The sequence below is a fragment of the Taudactylus pleione genome, unplaced genomic scaffold (assembly GCF_031769625.1).
Source record: "Taudactylus pleione unplaced genomic scaffold, aTauple2 ptg000383l, whole genome shotgun sequence".
Taxonomy (NCBI): Eukaryota; Metazoa; Chordata; class Amphibia; order Anura; family Myobatrachidae; genus Taudactylus; species Taudactylus pleione.
Genome location: NW_028284784.1, coordinates 382,152 through 403,383, shown reverse-complemented (window position 1 = coordinate 403,383; position 21,232 = coordinate 382,152).

Below are 21,232 nucleotides of genomic sequence, written 5' to 3'. Positions count from 1 at the left end.
CTGCATGAATTACCCTGTCCTCATTGCAATGGCAGCTCTGCGTATTAAGTGAGATAACAACTGTAATCTAATGCCGTGTATCCGTAACGCGACATTACTGAGCAATTGCACGATTACGACATCGTAATCGTGCAATCGCTCAGTAATCGGGCACAAATCGCGCACATTAATGTCGGAAATGACCAGCGATGCGCGCTCCCGCTGGTCGTTTCCCGACATCAATCATCGTCCGAACATGCTGGTCAACAGGTTAAGCGTGGTAGGAGATGATTGATGTGCCTACACTGAACGACTGATCAGTTTAGGAAGTGGCACAGCACAGACTGTGAAACGACTGCACGATTACAATGTCGTAATCATGCAGTCGTTTTAAAGTCTGCTAGTGGATGTGCCCCTTAAGGGTTTACAACTTCAGTGGAACCCACAAGATTTCAACATTGCATGCACCTAGCAGGGTTGTCCACCGACCATTGATGATTAGCAAGCATTGATGGTCTCAGTTTAATCGTTGATGTTTTACCAATGATAGCAGGGGTCCAAAGTTTCTCTTGGCCATCAATAGCTTTGACCATGTTTAGCGATTGGCCTAACCCACCCCAGTCTAGAGATGGCCATCAATGGCTCTACCATTGATGGTCGATGGTTTTTCATAATCGGTAGAAAACCATCAATGGTCTAGACTAGTCATCAATGGTTGAGTGTCACCATTGATGTCGCACCATCGATGTCAAACACACTTGCTATTGGCCATAAACCATCAATGGTTGCAAAACCATGGATTGTCGATGGCCATGCCTACCCCAGTCCCCCAATGGTGCTTACTAGTGATGGATGGATCTGATAGTCCAGATGAAGCTTTTGGATCAATAGGAAATCATCACCTGTGTATCGATATGGAACGATTATCACTATGGGAATATCATTTCTTTTCCCCCCCTTATCGCTAATTGGTGCATTCTCAAAGGAGAACATGTTTGATCGCAGAATGCTGCAGAACACTTCTCTAACAGTACAAGAGGTGCAAACGGCACAATTAGCCATTTAGCAATACAGTGGAAGTATCCCATTGCCTGTATCAATTGGAAATCAGACAAATGTTGGACCCAGAATTCATTTGCACCTGCTTTTGTAGAAATGAGGTGATGATGAATAGACCCCTTAGAGAGATGATCGCATATTTTGCTGAAATATAATATATTTATGTAGGACTCCCATTGCTGCCCTGGCAAATATGCGATGTGATCCCAGTGCAGTCAGCGGGACTGTCACATCCGCTGTCTAGCAAACCAACACACGGCACTGGGACTCCTCTCCAGGACCCTGCTGACGAGTGACCGCTGCACACAGGTAAGAAGGGGCTGTTACTACAGGTGTTCACTGCTGGAGGGAATAAAACAATGATGGAGGATACTCTCGTGCTCAGCATTGTAGTCCATGACATTTACCAAGTTACATGAATGTGTGCACAAAACTAATGTGCTGATTTCATTTATTTCGGGAGGCCCATTGACGGCTCAAACCATGAATGGCAGGTACGGATGGCGCCAATGATGGAGACCCCTGAACCTTCCATGGACAACCCTAGCCCCTAGCTTACAATATAGCATCAATTCGCTGCAGCATGCACGTCATCCTGGGAGACCTTAGGGTGGGCCGAGAAGCAGCCAGTAATTCCGCCACCCATAGAGACCCCCCCAACATGACCCCAGCCAGAACAAACTCTTTTGCAGCCGAACTTCTCGCCTCATTTAATGTTGCAGTCGCCTTGCCTGAGTAATTCAGCCGATGACAGCGGCGGTAAGAGGGGAATCTGGGGCAGACGCATGGAGGTGCAGAAAGACTACTTGGAAAAACATTTAAAGCAACGTCTGACAATGTAGACAGCAGTCACAGCACTCGGCCAGATATTATTTTTGTATCAATCTACTTGCAAGAGATTTATTGTTCTGTAGGGTTTTTTTTATCTTAAATAATCCCTATACAATAACATCAGGCGGATGTCGTCTTGCTTGCATATAAACAGATTTCTTTCCATACAATGCATTCTCTTTAATGAAACGATGCTGAATGCCCATTTATTATGTGAGGATTAAAACATATTCCACCTTAGCTCAGCTGTCAAAACAGCTCTTAGCCCCAAACAAGGCCGCTTGCAGTATTCTCTATTCATCATGAGACGTTCGGTAAGAACATATTTACGACAACAAGGCTGAATCTCTTCGTGTCTTAGTTTCCTGTCAGACTGGTTTGTAATCCTTCAAAACTCAGGGAAAATTCACTTTTGTTTGCTCAGTCATACTTGGATACAGAGGCAAAGGGCACCAGGTACACCATGAACAAGTCTGAGGGAAGCTGGGTGCCTTACATCCAACCAATTCTGGAACAAAGGCCCTCATTCAGACCCGGTCGCAAGCGCTGAGCGCTCGCAACCAGGTCGATATTTAGGCCCTGCACACGCGCAGCGGCCGCACTGCGTGTGCGCAAGCCCCAGAGCGAGAGAGAAATTCTCTCATTCCGGAGCTCACAACAAAAAGGGGCGGCTGTAGATGGTGATCGACAGCTCGACCCGTTTTGTAGACGAGGCGGGGGGGGGGTGGTTTCACAAATGGAGGCGTTCCTTAAGGAACGCCTGCCATTTTGTGGGCGGCCGCACTGACATCAGCAGTGATATCAGTGGGGAGCTTCCTGCTCGATCAGAGCAGGAAGCTCCCTGGGGGTTACGGTTGCCGATACCCAACTGCAGTACCTGTTCCATGGCTCCCGTTTGTAGACGTGATGTAATTACTTTGCATTGCTGCCGGCTGGTGGAGACACCGGAACAGTATTGAGAAGCAGTTCAAAGACAGAACTAAGGTTAGGGGTCTATTTACTAAGCCTTGGATGGAGATAAAGTGAAAGGAGATAAAGTACCAACCAATCAGCTCCTAACTGCCATGTCATAGGCTGTGTTTGAAAAATGACAGTTAGGAGCTGCTTGGTTGGTAGTTGGTAGCTTAACTCTGAAGCCTTTATCTCCATCCAAGGCTTAGTAAGTAGACCCCTAATCACTGACACCGGACTGCAATATAGTCATTATATGAGCCTGACAGAAAACAGAGACTTGGGGGTGGGCACACAATATACAATTTTGACAATTTTATTGTAGGGGCCCCCACAAGTTAGTATCCCCAGGGCTCCCACAAACATTAATGTGTCCCTGGGACCAGCACTACCATTAGGGAAGCTGTTAACTAGGGCGCTAATTATTATGGGGCACCAAAAACACTGAACGTGTGACAGCGACCATTCACCCATTTTTTAATGCCCCTGTGGACCCTCCACACTGAGCACAGCGACCGACATGTTACACTAGGAGTGTGGCGCTCGGCAACAATGCTACATCCTGAAACTTAATATTTCTAAAACAGAATTAATTATATTTCCACCGGCCAATAACAGTTACCAACCTGATCTCTCTATCACTGTTGATAACTTAACAATCCACCCCACCCCACAAGCTCGCTGCCTTGGTGTCATCCTTGACTCTGAACTGTCCTTTGTTCCCCACATTTAATCTGTCTCAAAATCATGTTACTTATATCTAAAAACATATCCAAAATTCGACCATATCTCACACAAGACACTGCAAAAACTCTAATCCATGCACTCATTATTTCCCGCATTGACTATTGCAATAGTCTCCTTACTGGTCTTCCCAAAAACAGGCTATAGCCATTTCAATCCATTATGAATGCAGCGGCGAGGCTTATCTTCCTTGCCAAACGTTCATCGTCTGCTGCCCCGCTCTGTCAGTCCCTCCATTGGTTGCCGGTTTTCTACCGTATTCAATACAAAATACTGTTACTTACACATAAGGCTATTAACCAAATTACACCAACATACGTTTCTTCCCTTATCTCATAATATCTCCCAACCCGACCTCTCCGCTCAGCACAAGATCTGCGTCTCTCATCCCCGCGCATTACTTGCTCCCAGTGAAGGTTACAGGATTGTCTTCGGGCTGCACCCACTCTATGGAATGCCTTATTATGCACAATAAGACTTTCCTCTAGTCTCCAATCCTTCAAGCGTTCCCTGAAAACTCACCTCTTCAGAACAAGCTTATCAGATTCCAGAACTGACCACATAACCTTCATAACTTCCATATCTTATTACATCCCCTCTCACAGTCCACACATAACCTCACACGTTGTCTTTCTTTCACATACTCCTGACATTTTCGCCGACATTCCTGTGCGACTGTATCATGCAGCACAACCAAGAAACTCTGCATTCTGGCCGGACCAAAATGCAATATATAGCACCTATCCTTGTGTATCAATGCCTGTTTCCCTATAGATTGTAAGCTTGCGAGCAGGGCCCTCTTACCTCTATGTCTGTTATTACCCTGTTTTGTTCTATAAATGTTTCCAATTGTAAAGCGCAACGGAATATGCTGCGCTATATAAGAAACTGTTAATAAATAAATGAATAAATAAATGAATAAATAAATGAATAAATAGTACATCCATCCCCATGCTGCCAGTCTGAGGAGCAGAAGATTCAACCTCCACCCAGGACAGAATAAAGCTCTCTCACTATATAATATGTTAGCACTGTACAAAGAATAATAATACATATATCGGAGGATTACAATTCAGTGCTATGGACAAGTAGTGGATCTGGGACTGTTGGGAGAAGGCAATTCAAGGCCAGTAATAGAGCTAATTTTCCCTCCACCCCATAGAAGCGCGCAGGGAACTTAATAATTTTTGTCTACCGTATTGAGCTTTAATGTGCACAGTCGACCGCCATTACAGCACCTGGCACTGAATTGGGTCGGCCCTTAGTATTGAGAGACTGCACATATCTGAAAAGTCCTGTAAGTGCCCTCTCAGAGATGAATGGCTGTTCCGCACTTGCTAATGAGCGACCACCATGGCTGGTTTTGTGTCTGCCTGGCAGTATCTGTTTCTACCAGTCTCCTTGACCTCAGCATCCCACACACTCAGCTCTCGTGCTTCGGTATCCTCAGGCATTGCTCGCGTCGGGCAGCATATCTAGGAACTCAAGAGAAAGCCAAATATAACGCACATTCTTGTTCCAGCACTGCACACATTAGAAACCGTCTTTGGATGCAGAGGACGGCAAAACTAGGGCAGTGTAATGATGTCAAATTGTAAAGCAAAATCTCCCCGAGGAAGTCATTAGCTCTTCTGCCTTTATATTTTAGTTCTCAGTTCTGCTTTTACATTAGTTTTGCATTTGGGATATCTATTTCCCCAATGTATAGGACATAAGTATGGAAAATAGCACAAAGGAATCAGGTAGATAATAATTAATAGGAACCAGTCAGGGAACAACCTACAACCAACTGTAGCATTTGAATCAAGGTCAATGTTTGGGGAAGAAATTTCTCCCCGGTCCCAACAGTCCCAGATGTCTTCTGTCCAGTTTTTTACCCTTTATTCTGCTTTTTATTTGATGTCAGAGTCATGCATTAGATGCAGGCTTCACATGTCAGGGGCATATAAAAGAGCAGTGCAACATTGGGGTACAGGCGGCTAGTGCCAGGCTAAGCAGCGAGTTAGCTCTGTGACTGCTGCCTCCTGCCTCAGGGAGATAACATAGTATACAGTGCAGCTGAGTCCGCTGGCCTGCTGATGTCCTCAGGAGGAAGAGAGAGAAGGAGGAAACGGGTGATGTTCTGCACACAGGAGGAGCCAATCAGCGAGAGAAGTAGGCAGGGAGTGGCCTGCTGATGTTCTGCAACCAGGTGAAGCCAATCGGAGAGAAGGAGGAACCGGGTGACTTGCTGATGTTCTGCACCCAGGAGGAGCCAATCAGAGAGAAGGAGGAACCGGGTGACCTGCTGATGTTCTGCACCCAGGAGGAGCCAATCAGCGAGAGAAGTAGGCAGGGAGTGGCCTGCTGATGTTCTGCAACCAGGTGAAGCCAATCGGAGAGAAGGAGGAACCGGGTGACCTGCTGATGTTCTGCACCCAGGAGGAGCCATTCGGAGAGAAGGAGGAACCGGGTGACCTGCTGATGTTCTGCACCCAGATCAAGATATTAAATGATAGAGGAGGGAGATAGAGGCTGGCCTGCTGAAATTCTTGGGTGCAGACAATTGGAGAATAAAGAGGGGAATGCTGCCCAACACTTGAAAAGATGGAACCAAGCATTGCATCTATGTAACAAGCTACAGCCACTGAAAACTTTGCAAGCAACCATAAAAAGCGGTGTTGATAGGTGTACTTAGAATGTTCTCAATATATATACAGTATATGTATATATATATATATATACTGTATATATATATATATATATATATATATATTAGGGGTGAGCCGGTTCGGATTTCTGAAATCCGAACCCCCCCAAGCCCCCCCGATCCGAGGCCGATCCGAGTCAGGCTCGACTTTTTCCACCTGACTCGGAAATGAAATCGAGGCAAAACGTCATCATCCCGCCTTCCGGGTCTTGCGGGTTTTGGATCCTATATAAGGTACCCGCGTCGGCGCCATTTTCTCACTCGGCAGTGGACAGTGAAGAGTGAGGGTGGGAGTTAGGGCTGGCTGGGCTGTGTAGTGTAGTGTAGTGTAGTGTAGAGTAGTGTTGTGCTGTGCTGTGCTACGCTGTGCTGCTGTTGTCCATAGGGGCTGTGTCCACTACTTCAAAGTCCATAGGGGCTGGCTGTGTTGTGCTGTGCTGCTGTTAATAGGGGCTGTGTCCACTACTTCAAAGTCCATAGGGGCTGGCTGGACTGTGTTGTGCAGTCAGTTCTCCATAGGGGCTGTGTCCACTCCAAAGTCCTGTGCAGTGTCCCAGTCCTAAAGGGGTGCTGTAGTGTTGTCCAGGGGGTGCTCTGTCCATCAGGGGTGCTCCCCCCAAGGGCTAAAAAAATAATATTTTTTCTGTGTTTGTGAATTGTGTGCGCAGTAGCCGTACGTGCATCAACAAAGTAGTGCCAAGCGTGCGCCTGTGTCATAAGTAAAGGGCCGGCTGGCTTGACCGTTAAAGGGTGCTGTAACCCCCAAAGTACACTACAAACCAACTAACAAAATATTTTTTCTGTGTTTGTGAATTGTGTGCGCAGTAGCTGCACGTGCATCAACAAAGTAGTGCCAAGCGTGCGCCTGTGTCATAAGTAAAGGGCCGGCTGGCTTGACCATTAAAGGGTGCTGTAACCCCCAAAGTACACTCCAAACCAAAAAAATATATATTTTCTGTGTTTGTGAATTGTGTGCGCAGTAGCCGCACGTGCATCAACAAAGTATTGCCAAGCGTGCGCCTGTGTCATAAGTAAAGGGTCGGCTGGCTTGACCATTAAAGGGTGCTGTAACCCCCAAAGTACATTCCAAACCAAAAAAATATATATTTTCTGTGTTTGTGAATTGTGTGCGCAGTAGCCGCACGTGCATCAACAAAGTAGTGCCAAGCGTGCGCCTGTGTCATAAGTAAAGGGCCGGCTGGCTTGACCGTTAAAGGGTGCTGTAACCCCCAAAGTACACTCCAGTCCAAACCAAAAAAAAAATTATTTTCTGTGTTTGTGAATTGTGTGCGCAGTAGCCACACGTGCATCAACAAAGTAGTGCCAAGCGTGCACCTGTGTCATAAGTAAAGGGCCAGCTGGCTTGACCGTTAAAGGGTGCTGTAACCCCCAAAGTACACTACAAACCAAAAAAATATATATTTTCTGTGTTTGTGAATTGTGTGCGCAGTAGCCGCACGTGCATCAACAAAGTAGTGCCAAGCGTGCGTCTGTGTCATAAGTAAAGGGCCGGCTGGCTTGACCATTAAAGGGTGCTGTAACCCCCAAAGTACACTCCACTCCAAACCAAAAAAATATATATTTTCTGTGTTTGTGAATTGTGTGCGCAGTAGCCGCACGTGCATCAACAAAGTAGTGCCAAGCGTGCGCCTGTGTCATAAGTAAAGGGCCGGCTGGCTTGACCATTAAAGGGTGCTGTAACCCCCAAAGTACACTCCAGTCCAAACCAAAAAAAAAAATATTTTCTGTGTTTGTGAATTGTGTGCGCAGTAGCCGCACGTGCATCAACAAAGTAGTGCCAAGCGTGCGCCTGTGTAATAAGTAAAGGGCTGGCTGGCTTGACCGTTAAAATGTGCTGTAACCCCCAAAGTACACTCCAAACCAAAAAAAAAAATATTTTCTGTGTTTGTGAATTGTGTGCGCAGTAGCCGCACGTGCATCAACAAAGTAGTGCCAAGCGTGCGCCTGTGTCATAAGTAAAGGGCCGGCTGGCTTTACCATTAAAGCGTGCTGTAACCCCCAAAGTACACTCCAAACCAAATAACAAAATATTTTTTCTATGTTTGTGAATTGTGTGCGCAGTAGCCGCACGTGCATCAACAAAGTAGTGCCAAGCGTGCGCCTGTGTCATAAGTAAAGGGCCGGCTGGCTTTACCATTAAAGCGTGCTGTAACCTCCAAAGTACACTCCAAACCAAATAACAAAATATTTTTTCTGTGTTTGTGAATTGTGTGCGCAGTAGCCGCACGTGCATCAACAAAGTAGTGCCAAGCGTGCGCCTGTGTCGTAAGTAAAGGGCCGGCTGGCTTGACCGTTATAGGGTGCTGTAACCCCCAAAGTACACTCCAAACCAAAAAAATATATATTTTCTGTGTTTGTGAATTGTGTGCGCAGTAGCCGCACGTGCATCAACAAAGTAGTGCCAAGCGTGCGCCTGTGTCATAAGTAAAGGGCCGGCTGGCTTGACCGTTAAAGGGTGCTGTAACCCCCAAAGTACACTCCAAACCAAAAAAAAAAATATTTTCTGTGTTTGTGAATTGTGTGCGCAGTAGCCGCACGTGCATCAGCAAAGTAGTGCCAAGCGTGCGCCTGTGTCATAAGTAAAGGGCCGGCTGGCTTGACCGTTAAAGGGTGCTGTAACCCCCAAAGTACACTCCAAACAAATAACAAAATATTTTTTCAGTGTTTGTGAATTGTGTGCGCAGTAGCCGTACGTGCATCAACAAAGTAGTGCCAAGCGTGCGCCTGTGTCATAAGTAAAGGGCCGGCTGGCTTGACCGTTAAAGGGTGCTGTAACCCCCAAAGTACACTCCAAACCAAATAACAAAATATTTTTTCTGTGTTTGTGAATTGTGTGCGCAGTAGCCGTACGTGAATCAACAAAGAAGTGCCAAGCGTGCGCCTGTGTCATAAGTAAAGGGCCGGCTGGCTTGACCGTTAAAGGGTGCTGTAACCCCCAAAGTACACTCCAAACCAAATAACAAAATATTTTTTCTGTGTTTGTGAATTGTGTGCGCAGTAGCCGCACGTGCATCAACAAAGTAGTGCCAAGCGTGCGCCTGTGTCATAAGTAAAGGGCCGGCTGGCTTGACCGTTAAAGGGTGCTGTAACCCCAAAGTACACTCCAAACTAAAAAAAATAATATTTTCTGTGTTTGTGAATTGTGTGCGCAGTAGCCGCACGTGCATCAACAAAGGAGCAGCGCCAAGCGTGCGCCTGTGTCCCATAAGTGAAGAACCGGCTGGCTCATTTCTTAAAGGGTGGTGTAACCTACAAAGTGCACTACTCTCCAGCAAAAATAAAAAAATATTTTCTGTGTTTAGCCGCACGTATATATCAAATCGATATAACATAAATGGACGACCAAACTTTCTCCGATAAAAATAAAATAGAGAAAGATCAAGAACCACTTCCTCCTAGTGCTGAAGCTGCTGCCACTGGTCATGACATAGACGATAACATGCCATCAACGTCGTCTGCCATGGCCGATGCCCAATGTCATAATAGAGGGCACATACAATCCCAAATGACAAAGTTCAGGAAAATGACCTTGAAAAAAACATTTAAATCAGCTGAAGAGAAACGTAAACTTGCCAATATGCCATTTACGACACGGAGTGGCAAGGAACGGCTAAGGTCGATCCCTAGTATGTTCATGACTAGTGGTTCAGCTTCACATGACGATGGAAGCCCTCCTCCCACTAAAAAAATCAAAAGAGTTAAGCTGGCAAAAGCACAGTGAAGAACTGTGCTTTCTAAGAAGATATCACAAATCCCCAAGGAGAGTCCAAGTGTGGTGGTGGTTGTGATGCCTGACCTTCCCAGCACTGGACGGGAAGAGGTGGCTCTTTCCACCATTTGCACGCCCCCTGCAAGTGCTGAAAGGAGCACCCACAGTCCACTTGCTGATATGCAAATTGAAGATGTCACTGTTGAAGTACAACAGGATGAGGATACTGGTGTAGCTGGCGCTGAGGAGGAAGTTGGCGAGGAGGATTCTGATGGTGATGTGGTTTGTTTAAATAAGGCTCCGGGGGAGACAGTTGTTGTCCGTGGGATGAAAAAGCCCATCACGGTCATGCCTGGGCAGAAGACCAAACATTCCACCTCTTTGGTCTGGTAATATTTCTATACAAATCCGGACAACAACTGTCTAGCCATATGTACCATATGTAATGGTGAAATAAGTAGGGGTAGGGACGTCAACCACCTAGGAACATCCTCCCTTATACGGCACCTGCAGCGCGTTCATAAAAAGTTACTGTCAAGTTCAGAAACTTTGGCTAAGACCGTAAGCAGTCCAGGGACACCTAAATCCCGTTGTCATGTTGTATCCAAGCGCCTGCAAACCACACCGTCAACTCCCTCCTCGTCAATTTCCTCCTTAGTCAGGATCGGAAGTAGTCCTGCAGGCCATGTCACTGGCATGACTGACTCTCCTATCCGGGATTCCTCCGGAGGATCCTGCATTGCTATGTCTACTGCTGCCGCTGCTGCTGTTGCTGCTACTGGGAGTCGTTCATCATCCCAGAGAGGAAGTAGGAACACCACTACTTTTACTAAACAATTGACCCTCCAACAGTCCTTAGCGAGGAGGATGAAGTACGACAGCAGTCATCCTGAAGCAAAACATATAAATGAGGCCTTGACTGCTATGTTGGTGTTAGACGTGCGTCTGGTATCCGCCATTAGTGCAGTGGGATTTAGACAATTGATGGAGGTAGTGTGTCCCTGGTTCCAAATCCCGTCTAGATTCCACTTCACTAGGCAGGCGATACCGAGACTGTACAGAAACATCAGAAAAAGTGTCCTCAGTGTCCTGAAAAATGCCATTGTACACAATGTCCACTTAACCACGGACATGTGGACAAGTGGAACAGGGCAGACTAAGGACTATAAGACTGTGACAGCCCACTGGGTAGATGTATCACCTTACGCAGCAACAGCAGCAGCGTCACCAGTAGCAGCATCTCAGAAACGCCAGCTCGTTCCAAGGCAGGCTACGCTGTGTATCACCGGTTTCAGTAAGAGGCACACCGCTGACAACCTCTTAGAGAAACTGAGGGAAATCATCGCCCAGTGGCTTACCCCACTTAGACTCTCCTGGGGATTTGTGATATCTGACAACGCCACCAATATTTTGCGGGCATTAGATCTGTGCAAATTCCAGCACGTCCCATGTTTTGCTCACACAATAAACTTGGTGGAGCAGAATTTTCTGAAAAGCAACAGGGGCGTGCAGGAGACGCTTTGGGTGGCCCGAAAAATTTCTGGCCACTTTCGCAATTCAGCGACTGCGTGCCGAAGACTGGAGCGCCAGCAAACTCTCTTGAACCTGCCCCGCCATCACCTGAAGCAAGAGGTTGTTATGCGGTGGAACTCAACCCTCTATATGCTTCAGAGGATGGAGGAGCAGCAAAAGGCCATACAAGCCTATACAACCACCTATGACATTGGCAAAGGAGGGGGTATGCACTCAAGCGCAGTGGAGAATGATTTCCGTGTTGTGCAAGGATCTCCAGCCCTTCGAACTTGCCACACGTGAAGTCAGTTCAGACACTGCCAGCTTGAGTCAGGTCATTCCCCTCATCAGGCTTTTGCAGAAGCAGCTGGAGAAAGTGAAGGAGGAGCTAAGACGGAGCGATTCCGCTCGGCATGTGGGACTCGTGGATGAAGCCCTTCATTCGCTTTGCCAGGATTCCAGGGTGGTCAATCTGTTGAAATCAGACCACTACATTTTGGCCACCGTGCTCGATCCTAGGTTTAAAGGCTATGTGGTGTCTCTCTTTCCGGCCGACACAAGCCTGCAGAGGTGCAAAGACCTGCTGGTGAACACACTGTCAGCTGAAGCGGAACATGACACGTCAACAGCTACTTCTTCATCTTCTCCCGCAACTGGGGTTGCCAGGAAAAAACTTAGGTATCCTAAGCAACCCGCTGGCGGTGATGCAGGGCAGGCAGGACCAAGTTTGGACATTTGGTCCGGACTGAAGGACCTGGCAACAATTTCTGACATGTCTACTGTCACTGCATATGATACTGTCACCATTGACAGGATGGTGGAGGATTACATCGGTGACAGCATCCAAGTAGGCATGTCAGACAGTCCATACCTGTACTGGCAGGAAAAAGAGGCAATTTGGAGGCCCCTGTGCAAACTGGCTCTATTTTACCTGAGTTGCCCCCCCTCCAGTGTGTACTCCGAAAGAGTGTTTAGTGCAGCCGGGAACCTTGTCAGCGAAAAGGCGTAGGAGGTTGCTTCCACAGAATGAATTATCAGCTCTTCCAGGGAGACCAGCCTCCAGAATGTACAGAGGGACCTGTGGTGGTGGATTCCAGTGGGGACGAGTTAATACTCTGTGAGGATGAGGATGTACACACTGAAGAGGGTGAGGAATCGGTGGATGAGGAGGATGAGGATGACATCTTGCCTCCGTAGAGCCAGTTTGTGCAGGGACAGATTAATTGCCAGCTTGTTTTGTGGGGGCCCAAACGAACCAATCATTTCAGCCACAGTTGTGTGGCAGACCCTGGCGCTGAAATGATTGGTTTGTTAAAGTGTGCATGTCCTGTTTATACAGCATAAGGGTGGGTGGGAGGGCCCAAGGACAATTCCATCTTGCACCTCTTTTTTTTCTTTGCATTATGTACAGTTTGGGGCCTAGTTTTTCAAACTGCCATCCTGTCTGCCACTGCAGTATCTCGCCTAGATGGGTCACGTGTTTGTGCAGCCCACTCGTGTCGCTTAGCACAGTCATCCAGCTACCTCGGTGCAACCTTTTGGACATAAAAACACTATTGTGAGGTGTGAGGTGTTCAGAATAGACTGGAAATGAGTGGAAATTAAGGTTATTGAGGTTAATAATAGCATAGGAGCAGAAAAACCTACAAATTCTGTGATTTTAGCTGTTTTTATGCTTTTTTTCAAAAAAATACAGATCCAAAATACAAAACCCAGAACCCAAAACACGGAAGGATGGTTTTGGCAAAACCAATCCAGATCCAAAACACGAAGAAAGATCCAGATCCAAAACCAAAACACAAAACACGAAAAGTGGCCGGTGCACACCCCTAATATATATATATATATATATATATATATATATATATATATATATATAAATATATATATGAAAAACAAAAAGTGAGAACACAGCACCTGCTATAATGTTATAATTGTGAGGATTGTATAATATATATACATACATACACAAAAGGGATTCATTTAGTGTGTTACTACGTATCCTGCCCAACAGTCACATATGTTTACCTTATTTATATCCAAAGTATTGTTAAAACCTAAGGTAGACACTTTTCAAGATATCACTAAGATCTTTATTTACTTCAGTCAGACTCGGGTCCAACACTTCAACAATTCCTGAAAGTGCACCAATAATTAAGGGCCTGATTCAGACCCACTCGCTAATGGGCCCCATACATTAGCAACGGATTGCCCTGATGCTGCAACCCGGAATCACAGGATTGCAGAAATCCAATATGTCGAAAAATTATTGCAATTGTCAAATCGCGGACATTTCACATGTGAAATGTCTGCGATCCGGCGACTGATCGCAGAACATCGATGGTGGGCAATCGGAAATTTCCGATGGCAATCGGAAATTTCTGATCGTAGCCCCTGCATCGCGGTGATCCATCACAGATGTATGAGCACCTTAAGATGCATACTCTCGCTGCTGTCGATGGTATGCATCGCAGTGCGCATGTGCATAACTTAGTGAAAGTTCACAATGCACTCGCTCGCTGCACGTAGACAGCCGAGCAGAGTGAGTGACAGGAGAAGCCGTTTGTAGGTGGTAACAGGGGCTGGCCATTAAAACGGGGGAGTGGAGGTGCAAACGCAGGTGAGCATCTCAATGGTGTTTTAGAGGTGTGCATAATTATAAGACACCGTCATAGTACACGTCACCTGGCTGGTTTTTACACTGAAGTGCTCGCAGTGCTTGCGGCAGGGTATGGCCAGCCTCAAGCGCTGCGATAACATCCGATGTTACCCGATGTAACGACGGTTGCATACACTTCCTGGACATGACGTGCTGGTGGGTGTCTGCATACACTATGTGATCGCTCTCTAAGAAATACTGGGCGTGCTGATGCATTGCTGTGTGGTAGCACTCCCTACGCAATTTGCATACACATCGTTCGAGCAATCGCCTCTAGCAAGCGGCTCTGAATCAGGCCCTAAGTCAGACATTTTGATGAGTTAAGAGTTGTGTTACAGTAGCTCTTCTGTAGGATAGGACAAGATGGGCTTCACTCCCCACGTGCATCAATGAGCCCTGGGCACCCAGAACTCTGGTTGTCCTTCCTTGGACCACTTTTGGTAAGTACCAACCACCTCATATTGGGAACACCCCACAAGACCTGCTGTTTTGGAGATGCTCTGACCCAGCTGTCAAACCATCACAATTTGGTCCATGTCAAGCCGCTCAGATCCTTACGCTGCCAGTTTTCCTTCTGCCAACACATCAACTTGTTTCCTAATATATCCCCCCACCCCTGATAGGTGCGATTGTAATAAGATACTGTAATCAGTGTTATTCACTTCAGCTGTCAGTGGTTTAAATGTTATGGCTGATGGGTGTATATATCCAGTATACCAGTGAACAGGGGCATTTCTAGAGAGGAGGGGGCCCGTGTGCAGTCTCCGACACGGGCCCCCTCCTCTCCGCCCGGGGGCTGGCAGCGCACTGAGATGTGCGCGGCCAGGGCCAGAGTTATAGACTCTGGGCACTAGAGTGCACCCAGAGTCTATAGTGTATGCACAGGTCACTGGGAAAATGCTGCGCACGCGCAAACCACGGGAAAATGTCCGCCGCGGCCATTTTCCAGTCACTTTCCAGCGCTGGACCCCCACGCTGACGTGGGACTCAGGAGAGGTAAGTAATATTATGGGTGTAGGGTGTGCAGTGCGGGGCCCCCCTGGACCCAGGGTCCCGTGTTCCCCGCACACCCTGCACCCATTATAGATACGCCCCTGCAAGTGAATTATAACCAGACTGCACTGCAGAGACTGTAGATAACATAGTGTCTGGCTACATACTCATAAGTATTCAACATACGATAAACGAAATGACTGTATAGGAGTGGAGAGGATTAAACCTCCTAGGATGGGGGCGGACCAGTGTGGGGAATCATGTGATAATTAGGGCCTATGGGTTCTTAGGGTTGTAGGTGGTAGCAGGGATATTAGAGATTGTTGGAGGCGGAGGCAGCCTCTTTTGTTCCTGTCTTCCCACCCTCCCTCCCTCCCTAAATTTTACGTTATGTGCTCTCTTTGATTTGGGTTTGGTGATTGTTTCGTTGGCTATTTTAGGCGGGAAAGAACGGCAGGTTACCTATTAGCACTGTGAATATTTGTTTACTCATTGTTTTGCTCACCTTCGTTGACTGTTAAAGTCTGCTGGACCTTCCTGCCGGGGGCAGCATCCTCACCTTACCGGGTGGGTAGTCAAGATAGAAGGTTTGAGCGTATTGTGTTGTGGTTGGAGTGTTTATAGTGTTAGGCTTGGGCTGTTGTTAGCCGTTTTTTCTTTGCCACCATATTTAAATTAATTTAATTAATTTTGGTAATTAATTTATTATCTGTTAATTAAATAAAATAGCTAACAATTCTGCCAAATGCAAGTCTCTGTGTCTTTATTTCAATTGAGTATGTGTTATTATTGTCAATGATTCCCGCACTGGTCAATCCTCAGACGATGGGACTTTAGCTCCTAATAGTGGCATCTGTTCCCTGCTCCCTTCTCTGTGCTGCATGTGGAAAGTTTGTCTCTTATGATAGATATTACTGACGGCTTCTCATATATAAATCTATTTTGACATGTGCTGAAGAGATACTTCTAATAAATGACTGGTTATTTAATCAATGTTCCTGTCGGGTTGTTTGTATTACGACGTCACTTTCTGTAATGTGTACTGGTAAGGAAGCGCTGTTTTCTTTGGGCGTTTTGTTCTGTGGTGGAACGTGACAGGTTCTGTGCGTCTCCCCAGCTCGCAGCGGCTGTAGTAACCGGACCATTTATTATCTTTGCATAGCTCATTCCTTACGCCAACCTAAGATGTAGCTAATTTCTCTGACTATGTGCTGGGAATATTTATTTATGTATAAACGCATCAGTTACAAGCTTCATCCACTACTGCTGAAATATAGAGAACGCTATTGAGCTGCCTTTAGGGAAGCATCTTCCCTTTACCAAGATGGATACTGTTTGGTCTTCTGCACATGAGCGACGCCATCTTGTCACTGTGTCAGAGCCACATTGGAAAACAGACGTATCCTACACAGCTCCAGAGAGACCCTGAGATATGGCACCACTACCAGTGTGTATCTCCAGCTGGTGCTCTGTAAGATCTGCTCAGGCTCCGCTCCATACAGGACACTGACTGTATACAGGGGTGTATCTAGGGGTCTGAGCCATACATGCCTACCCTCCCGGTTTTCGCGGGAGGCTCCCGAATGTTCGGGTAACCCCCCGCACCCCCGGAAGGGTAGGCATTTCTCCCGCATTCTGCCCACTTCCTAGTGAAGTGGGCAGAATTAGGAGAATACCCGCGGCAATCGCGGGTCTCCGTGAAGGGGGCGGGCTTAAGCTGTGATTCTGCATGAATCACAGCATTTGGCCCCGCCCCCTATGTAAATTGTGCCCAATCGCGGCAATTTAGCCATGAGGGGGCGGGGCTTAATGACGCAAATCATCAAGCCCCGCCCCCGTCGGCCCCCTGCTGCTTCTCTTACCCGGGCTTCTCCCGGGAAGAGAATATTAAAGGTAGGCAACCCTGGTCTGAGCGACTCTGGCAAAGTAAGGGACTGGCGTTCCCCCCCCCCCCTGTTGGCAGTTAGTAAACAGACACCATGGTGGCTGTACAGGTGGCGATCGCCCCCCCTCCCCTTTTGTCCGGCACTGATGCTCCTGACTAAGAGATCAGCAGCAGCACAGACTTTAGATAAACAGGTCTGGCTGCAGGTGGCGCGGCTGGGCGGCCCGGAGTCCTGCGCATTCAAGAGCTGCGGGGGAGACCAGGAGAGATCTTATTTTATCCCTCTTGGGGAATTATGCGAAAAGAAGCCCCTAATGGGTACATGCTCCAGAAAGTGAAACATTCGGGCGCCTGATACATGTGGGGAAATGCGGTCAAACCACAGAAAACGACAGTTTCCTGAGGTCTGACCACATTTTAGTGTTAGTACATCCTGCGCTAAATCTGGCTGTAAAAAAAAAACATATTGCAAAAGGACTGTGTGCCTGATTCCACAGAGGACGGAGTTGCCATGGGGGAACTGCGATAGCACTAATATGGCGTCACGCCTCCTGCATCCATTACTGATTTAAGCTGCATCCAAGAATGCAGCATCGAATCATCTGCAATACCACCGGCCGGCTGAGTGAGGTCAGGCAAGACGGCCGCCACAGATGAGTTATAAAGGCCAGGAAATCTCCGTCAGCTGATGGAGATTCTGGCCTCTTCACTCCACTCCCCCAATGGCGGTGACACACCTCCGTTTTGGGAAACAGAGGCTGTAGCTGCCCCTCCCCCCCCAGAAACAGCAGCAGACTGTTAATCACTGACCATCTGCTGCCGGTCTGCTGTTGTTTCTGGGCAGATCGCCGAGTGTCGGGCTCACGGCGCAGGTCTAATGACAGGCGTCGGGTTTTCGATGCCGGTCATTAGAACCTTGCCGGGATTTGACAGTCGGGAAGCCGGCGGTCAGTATTTAGATACATCCCATATCTAGAACAGTTCTCTACCTCATTGCTTTCTGTATTAAATCCATATATTTATGTGTCAGTCATTAAAGTTTTTCTCCATGCAGAGAGAATGGCAGAAGGTACATGAAACCAGAAACAACTACAAATGTTTTGTGCAGTTTAATAAGACAAGTGTTTCACATTATTTTAGTATCACCTATAGTTATTACAGGGCAATTGGAGTAGAATTCGTAAAATTCTACTCCAACCCCTAAGTATCACTTATTTTTAGTAAGCAGATCGCATTTCTCATAATTGTAATGGGAAATGTGATCCGACCAAAGTTACTAAAAATAAATTGTAAAAATCTACCGGGGAAAGCCCTGTGATAATAACGCCACCTGGAGGTGGCGATATCAGGGTCTCCCCCGGTTACCGGACTCCTGCTCCTCTTTAACGGACCCCTGTATGTACCACAATACTAACACACAGCAATATACTCTCTCCTCATATGTATACTGCACTCACATAATTGGCAGCATTTTAAAATATCTTCCAGGGACACTTAGGGCCTCATTCAGAGCCGGACGCTATTTGCGCTCGCTCGTTCTGAAAAAGGGGCTGGATATTTAAATTGAGCGCTCGCTCTTTGCGGTCTGTTGACGCCTCTATGTCTCAGCGAGCGAACGGAACATGCGCTCGCTATTTTGTAAAGACGCCCCCTGGCTGCTCACATCATACGTCATCTCCGGTATTTATTTGACTAATCGAGTACATCGAAAGGCGTCTGAAATGCTCGCAGTGCTTGTTCTAGGATTTTCTTACCGCAATCACTGCGAGCAGTTCAGGCTAAGAGACAACCAAGTGACGTGGTTAATGACGCTGCTGTATTAATTATGCACACCCATAAAACGCCCGTTTTGACCTTTAAGCACGCCTGCGTTCGGATCTCCACTCCCCGTTTTCAAGCACCTTCCCCTGTTACCACCCACATACGCCTCCTCCTGTCACTCAAATTAGCAGGCATTCGCTGTTTTACGAGCGCACGATTTCTGACCGCACTGACTGGTTTGCGCATGCGCATTATGACCCATACGCATGCGCAGATGTGCGAACATTGCTCGGAGCGAGTGGCCGCTTACGAGCGGCTCTGAATCAGGCCCTTAGCTCCTGGGCTGTGTTTGTGATGTTCCCTTTCTGGACCTTAGACGGCTACAATCCCCATCATGTTATGTCCTCTGAAGTTGTTAGTAGTGTATATAGAGTGTTAGAAATTAAGGGCCTGATTCAGAGCCACTCGTAAGCGGCCGCTCGTTCGCTCCGAGCGATGTTTGCCCAACTGCGCATGCGTACGGATTGTTATACGCATGCGCGAACCAGTCAGTGCGGCCGAAATTCATGTGCTCGCAAAATAGCGAATGCCTTACAATTTGAGTGACAGGAGGAGGCGTATGTGGGTGGTAACAGGGGAAGGTGCTTGAAAACGGGGAGTGGAGATCAGAACGCAGGCGTGCTTAAAGGTCAAAACGGGCGTTTTATGGGTGTGTATAATTAATACAGCAGCGTCATTGACCACGTCACTGGGTTATTTTATAGCCAGAACTGCTCGCATGATTGCGGTAGGAAAAACCAACCACAAGAATAGCGAGCAGTTCATACGCTGTTCGATGTACTCGATTAATCTAATAAATAGCGGACATGACGTAGGATGCGAGCGGCCAGGGGGCGTATTTTTCAAAATTACAACCGCAAGTTTTGCTCGCTCGTTCAGACCTAGAGGCGTGAACAGACCGCAATTATCGAACGGTTCAATTGAATAGCCACCCCTTGTTTTAGAACGAACGACCGCAAATAGCGAGAGGCTCTGAATGAGGGCCTAAGAACACAAAGTGAGAATTGTATATAACATGTGGATAAATAAGACATTTACTGAGTAGCTGGTCAGGGCTAAATATAAGGGAAATATGCACAAGGACAAATCTTTAAAGCTCGGAACCGTTCCTGCACATTGGAGACAACTGGTGACAAAGGGTTTATGAGATTGCACCATTATATCGAATAAGCCCCACGTAGGAAGTTATGCAAATGACACTGACACAGGAGGCTCTTAAAGTACATTTTCAAACCTATAAATCATTATTTGTTTGCAGATTTAAATAAAAAGTTATGATCAGAAATTGCAATGCAATAATCAGAGGCGTCAGCGGGTCTGGTGATACCCTGTGCGTACTCTACACAACCCCCCCTCCCCCCACGCACATGTGCAGACCCGGATTCATTGATGATGTACGGTAAATCAAGCCCTGTATTAAGGACACTTTGTGGCTTGCCAGGAACCACCTCATCCTGAAAAAGGAGAAGTTATCAATCCAGGACTGTCTCAGGCTGTTCCACAGCCAGATATGAGGTTAATCCATCATCAACAGTCCTGAATAAGAAGAGGATTAAACCCCTTTTCTGCTTCTCCCTATAAGTGACCTTTTTCAACTACAGCCGTGTACACACTAGACGATAAATTGAATGATATGAACGATATTGTTAACGTTCATCTCGTTCAATATCGTCCGGTGTGTATGCAATTATCATTAACGATGCGTGCTCATCAGGTTCTGCAAATTCGGGGATGAGGCAGGGTGCCGTCACTGAACAATATCGTTAGCCCTAACCTCCCTGGGGGGGGCCTAACCGTAACCCCTGCCCCGGTGGTTCCTAACCCTAAACCCCCCTTCCCACAACACCTAACCCTCCCGCCGGGGGTGCCTTACCCTAACCCCCTCCTCACAGCCTAATCCTAACCCTCCTGGGGGGGTTCCTAACCCTAAATCCCCCCGGGAGTGCCTAAACCTAAGCCCCTCCAATCCCTCACCGCTAACACTTATCTGACTCCACTGTTCTACGATCAGGATACCGGCGTCGGAATCCCGGGGGATAATAACGACGTCGGTATTTTGACGGGAGGCGGGATTCCAGCGTCTGTATATCAACGGCCGGCATCCCATCCACTGCCAATATTACCACATCCCGTATAATACATGGGAAGTGTATGTTTCCTTGAATGTACAATTTACCCGGGAAGAGTAGAATAGATGTATAACGCATTGTAAGGTGAGCAGGGAGTGCAGCATTGGGTGAAGGGAGATGATTATGTGAAAGTATAATCTATGACAGGTTGTAATATCTCCAGACGTGACTAGTTTATATATGTAATTACACAATCTTTAATTGGTTCTGTGATTTTCTCCACAAATTGAATTAGATTGCTTTTGAAACA